At 41.9% G+C, this 6,369-nt stretch overlaps 2 long non-coding RNA genes across 2 annotated transcripts in view; both read right to left on the minus strand.

Moving 5' to 3' along the window:
- Positions 1 to 693: 693 nt before the first annotated feature.
- LOC127910431 (uncharacterized) lies at positions 694 to 2,228 on the minus strand. Its single transcript, XR_008074852.1, has 3 exons — positions 1,887 to 2,228; positions 1,359 to 1,442; positions 694 to 782 (listed from the first exon to the last, which is right to left on the minus strand). It is a non-coding gene; the product is annotated as an uncharacterized LOC127910431 (long non-coding RNA).
- Positions 2,229 to 2,606: 378 nt separating this feature from the next.
- Positions 2,607 to 6,369, minus strand: part of LOC127910432 (uncharacterized) — a 4,221-nt gene continuing 458 nt past the window's right edge. Inside the window, exons 2-3 of the long non-coding RNA XR_008074853.1 lie at positions 5,173 to 5,348; positions 2,607 to 3,104 (exon numbers count right to left, since the gene is read on the minus strand). This is a non-coding gene — a long non-coding RNA (uncharacterized LOC127910432). The remainder of the gene's footprint in view (positions 3,105 to 5,172; positions 5,349 to 6,369) is intronic.

Genomic DNA, 6,369 nt, shown 5'->3' on the forward strand with positions numbered 1-6,369 from the left:
ATATGACTCACTATATACTACTACCTGACTGACCCTGCCTGGAGATATGACTCACTATACACTACTACCTGACTGACCCTACCTGTAGATATGACTCACTATATACTACTACCTGACTGACCCTACCTGTAGATATGACTCACTATATACTACTACCTGACTGACCCTGCCTGGAGATATGACTCACTATATACTACTACCTGACTGACCCTACCTGTAGATATGACTCACTATATACTACTACCTGACTGACCCTGCCTGGAGATATGACTCACTATACACTACTACCTGACTGACCCTACCTGTAGATATGACTCACTATATACTACTACCTGACTGACTGTGCCTGGAGATATGACTCACTATATACTACTACCTGACTGACCCTACCTGTAGATATGACTCACTATATACTACTACCTGACTGACCCTACCTGTAGATATGACTCACTATATACTACTACCTGGCTGACCCTGCCTGGAGATATGACTCACTATATACTACTACCTGACTGACCCTACCTGGAGATATGACTCACTATATACTACTACCTGACTGACCCTACCTGTAGATATGACTCACTATATACTACTACCTGACTGACCCTACCTGTAGATATGACTCACTGTATACTACTACCTGACTGACCCTACCTGTAGATATGACTCACTATACACTACTACCTGACTGATCCTACCTGTAGATATGACTCACTATATACTACTACCTGACTGACCCTACCTGTAGATATGACTCACTGTATACTACTACCTGACTGATCCTACCTGGAGATATGACTCACTGTATACTACTACCTGACTGACCCTACCTGTAGATATGACTCACTATATACTACTACCTGACTGACCCTACCTGTAGATATGACTCACTATACACTACTACCTGACTGATCCTACCTGTAGATATGACTCACTATACACTACTACCTGACTGACCCTACCTGTAGATATGACTCACTATACACTACTACCTGACTGATCCTACCTGTAGATATGACTCACTATATACTACTACCTGGCTGACCCTACCTGTAGATATGACTCACTATATACTACTACCTGACTGACCCTACCTGTAGATATGACTCACTATACACTACTACCTGACTGATCCTACCTGTAGATATGACTCACTATATACTACTACCTGACTGACCCTACCTGTAGATATGACTCACTATATACTACTACCTGGCTGACCCTACCTGTAGATATGACTCACTATATACTACTACCTGACTGACCCTACCTGTAGATATGACTCACTGTATACTACTACCTGACTGACCCTACCTGGAGATATGACTCACTATATACTACTACCTGACTGACCCTACCTGTAGATATGACTCACTATATACTACTACCTGACTGACCCTACCTGTAGATATGACTCACTGTATACTACTACCTGACTGATCCTACCTGGAGATATGACTCACTGTATACTACTACCTGACTGACCCTACCTGTAGATATGACTCACTATATACTACTACCTGACTGACCCTACCTGTAGATATGACTCACTATACACTACTACCTGACTGATCCTACCTGTAGATATGACTCACTATACACTACTACCTGACTGACCCTACCTGTAGATATGACTCACTATACACTACTACCTGACTGATCCTACCTGTAGATATGACTCACTATATACTACTACCTGGCTGACCCTACCTGTAGATATGACTCACTATATACTACTACCTGACTGACCCTACCTGTAGATATGACTCACTATACACTACTACCTGACTGATCCTACCTGTAGATATGACTCACTATATACTACTACCTGACTGACCCTACCTGTAGATATGACTCACTATATACTACTACCTGGCTGACCCTACCTGTAGATATGACTCACTATATACTACTACCTGACTGACCCTACCTGTAGATATGACTCACTGTATACTACTACCTGACTGACCCTACCTGGAGATATGACTCACTATATACTACTACCTGACTGACCCTACCTGTAGATATGACTCACTGTATACTACTACCTGACTGACCCTACCTGTAGATATGACTCACTATATACTACTACCTGACTGACCCTACCTGTAGATATGACTCACTATATACTACTACCTGACTGACCCTACCTGGAGATATGACTCACTATATACTACTACCTGACTGACCCTACCTGTAGATATGACTCACTATATACTACTACCTGACTGACCCTACCTGTAGATATGACTCACTATACACTACTACCTGACTGACCCTACCTGGAGATATGACTCACTATATACTACTACCTGACTGACCCTACCTGGAGATATGACTCACTATACACTACTACCTGACTGACCCTACCTGTAGATATGACTCACTATATACTACTACCTGACTGACCCTACCTGGAGATATGACTCACTGTATACTACTACCTGACTGATCCTACCTGGAGATATGACTCACTATACACTACTACCTGACTGATCCTACCTGTAGATATGACTCACTATATACTACTACCTGACTGACCCTACCTGTAGATATGACTCACTATATACTACTACCTGACTGATCCTACCTGGAGACATGACTCACTATATACTACTACCTGACTGACCCTACCTGTAGATATGACTCACTATATACTACTACCTGACTGACCCTACCTGTAGATATGACTCACTATATACTACTACCTGACTGATCCTACCTGTAGATATGACTCACTATATACTACTACCTGACTGACCCTACCTGTAGATATGACTCACTATATACTACTACCTGACTGATCCTACCTGTAGATATGACTCACTATATACTACTACCTGACTGACCCTACCTGTAGATATGACTCACTATATACTACTACCTGACTGATCCTACCTGTAGATATGACTCACTATATACTACTACCTGACTGACCCTACCTGTAGATATGACTCACTATATACTACTACCTGACTGATCCTACCTGTAGATATGACTCACTATATACTACTACCTGACTGACCCTACCTGTAGATATGACTCACTATATACTACTACCTGACTGACCCTACCTGGAGATATGACTCACTATATACTACTACCTGACTGACCCTACCTGTAGATATGACTCACTATATACTACTACCTGACTGACCCTACCTGTAGATATGACTCACTATATACTACTACCTGACTGACCCTACCTGGAGATATGACTCACTATATACTACTACCTGACTGACCCTACCTGTAGATATGACTCACTATATACTACTACCTGACTGACCCTACCTGGAGATATGACTCACTATATACTACTACCTGACTGACCCTACCTGTAGATATGACTCACTATATACTACTACCTGACTGACCCTACCTGGAGATATGACTCACTATATACTACTACCTGACTGACCCTACCTGTAGATATGACTCACTATACACTACTACCTGACTGACCCTACCTGTAGATATGACTCACTATATACTACTACCTGACTGACCCTACCTGTAGATATGACTCACTATACACTACTACCTGACTGACCCTACCTGTAGATATGACTCACTATATACTACTACCTGACTGACCCTACCTGTAGATATGACTCACTATATACTACTACCTGACTGACCCTGCCTGTAGATATGACTCACTATATACTACTACCTGACTGACCCTACCTGTAGATATGACTCACTATATACTACTACCTGACTGACCCTACCTGTAGATATGACTCACTATATACTACTACCTGACTGATCCTACCTGTAGATATGACTCACTATACACTACTACCTGACTGACCCTACCTGTAGATATGACTCACTATATACTACAACCTGACTGACCCTACCTGTAGATATGACTCACTATATACTACTACCTGACTGACCCTACCTGTAGATATGACTCACTATATACTACTACCTGACTGACCCTACCTGGAGATATGACTCACTGTATACTACTACCTGACTGACCCTACCTGTAGATATGACTCACTATATACTACAACCTGACTGACCCTACCTGTAGATATGACTCACTATATACTACTACCTGACTGACCCTACCTGTAGATATGACTCACTATATACTACTACCTGACTGACCCTACCTGTAGATATGACTCACTATATACTACTACCTGACTGACCCTACCTGTAGATATGACTCACTATACACTACTACCTGACTGACCCTACCTGTAGATATGACTCACTATATACTACAACCTGACTGACCCTACCTGTAGATATGACTCACTATATACTACTACCTGACTGACCCTACCTGTAGATATGACTCACTATATACTACTACCTGACTGACCCTACCTGTAGATATGACTCACTATATACTACTACCTGACTGATCCTACCTGTAGATATGACTCACTATACACTACTACCTGACTGACCCTACCTGTAGATATGACTCACTATATACTACAACCTGACTGACCCTACCTGTAGATATGACTCACTATATACTACTACCTGACTGACCCTACCTGTAGATATGACTCACTATATACTACTACCTGACTGACCCTACCTGGAGATATGACTCACTGTATACTACTACCTGACTGACCCTACCTGTAGATATGACTCACTATATACTACAACCTGACTGACCCTACCTGTAGATATGACTCACTATATACTACTACCTGACTGACCCTACCTGTAGATATGACTCACTATATACTACAACCTGACTGACCCTACCTGTAGATATGACTCACTATATACTACTACCTGACTGACCCTACCTGTAGATATGACTCACTATACACTACTACCTGACTGACCCTACCTGTAGATATGACTCACTATATACTACAACCTGACTGACCCTACCTGTAGATATGACTCACTATATACTACTACCTGACTGACCCTACCTGTAGATATGACTCACTATACACTACTACCTGACTGACCCTACCTGGAGATATGACTCACTATATACTACAACCTGACTGACCCTACCTGTAGATATGACTCACTATATACTACTACCTGACTGACCCTACCTGTAGATATGACTCACTATATACTACTACCTGACTGACCCTGCCTGGAGATATGACTCACTATATACTACTACCTGACTGACCCTACCTGTAGATATGACTCACTATATACTACTACCTGACTGACCCTACCTGGAGATATGACTCACTATATACTACTACCTGACTGACCCTACCTGTAGATATGACTCACTATATACTACTACCTGACTGACCCTACCTGTAGATATGACTCACTATATACTACTACCTGACTGACCCTACCTGGAGATATGACTCACTATATACTACTACCTGACTGACCCTGCCTGGAGATATGACTCACTATATACTACTACCTGACTGACCCTACCTGTAGATATGACTCACTATATACTACTACCTGACTGACCCTACCTGTAGATATGACTCACTATATACTACTACCTGACTGACCGTGCCTGGAGATATGACTCACTATATACTACTACCTGACTGACCCTACCTGGAGATATGACTCACTATATAATACTACCTGACTGATCCTACCTGTAGATATGACTCACTATACACTACTACCTGACTGACCCTACCTGTAGATATGACTCACTATATACTACAACCTGACTGACCCTACCTGTAGATATGACTCACTATATACTACTACCTGACTGACCCTACCTGTAGATATGACTCACTATATACTACTACCTGACTGACCCTACCTGGAGATATGACTCACTGTATGCTACTACCTGACTGACCCTACCTGTAGATATGACTCACTATATACTACAACCTGACTGACCCTACCTGTAGATATGACTCACTATATACTACTACCTGACTGACCCTACCTGTAGATATGACTCACTATATACTACAACCTGACTGACCCTACCTGTAGATATGACTCACTATATACTACTACCTGACTGACCCTACCTGTAGATATGACTCACTATACACTACTACCTGACTGACCCTACCTGTAGATATGACTCACTATATACTACAACCTGACTGACCCTACCTGTAGATATGACTCACTATATACTACTACCTGACTGACCCTACCTGTAGATATGACTCACTATACACTACTACCTGACTGACCCTACCTGGAGATATGACTCACTATATACTACAACCTGACTGACCCTACCTGTAGATATGACTCACTATATACTACTACCTGACTGACCCTACCTGTAGATATGACTCACTATATACTACTACCTGACTGACCCTGCCTGGAGATATGACTCACTATATACTACTACCTGACTGACCCTACCTGTAGATATGACTCACTATATACTACTACCTGACTGAC

This window comes from Oncorhynchus keta, chromosome 21 (assembly GCF_023373465.1).
Source record: "Oncorhynchus keta strain PuntledgeMale-10-30-2019 chromosome 21, Oket_V2, whole genome shotgun sequence".
In the NCBI taxonomy this organism is placed as follows: Eukaryota; Metazoa; Chordata; class Actinopteri; order Salmoniformes; family Salmonidae; genus Oncorhynchus; species Oncorhynchus keta.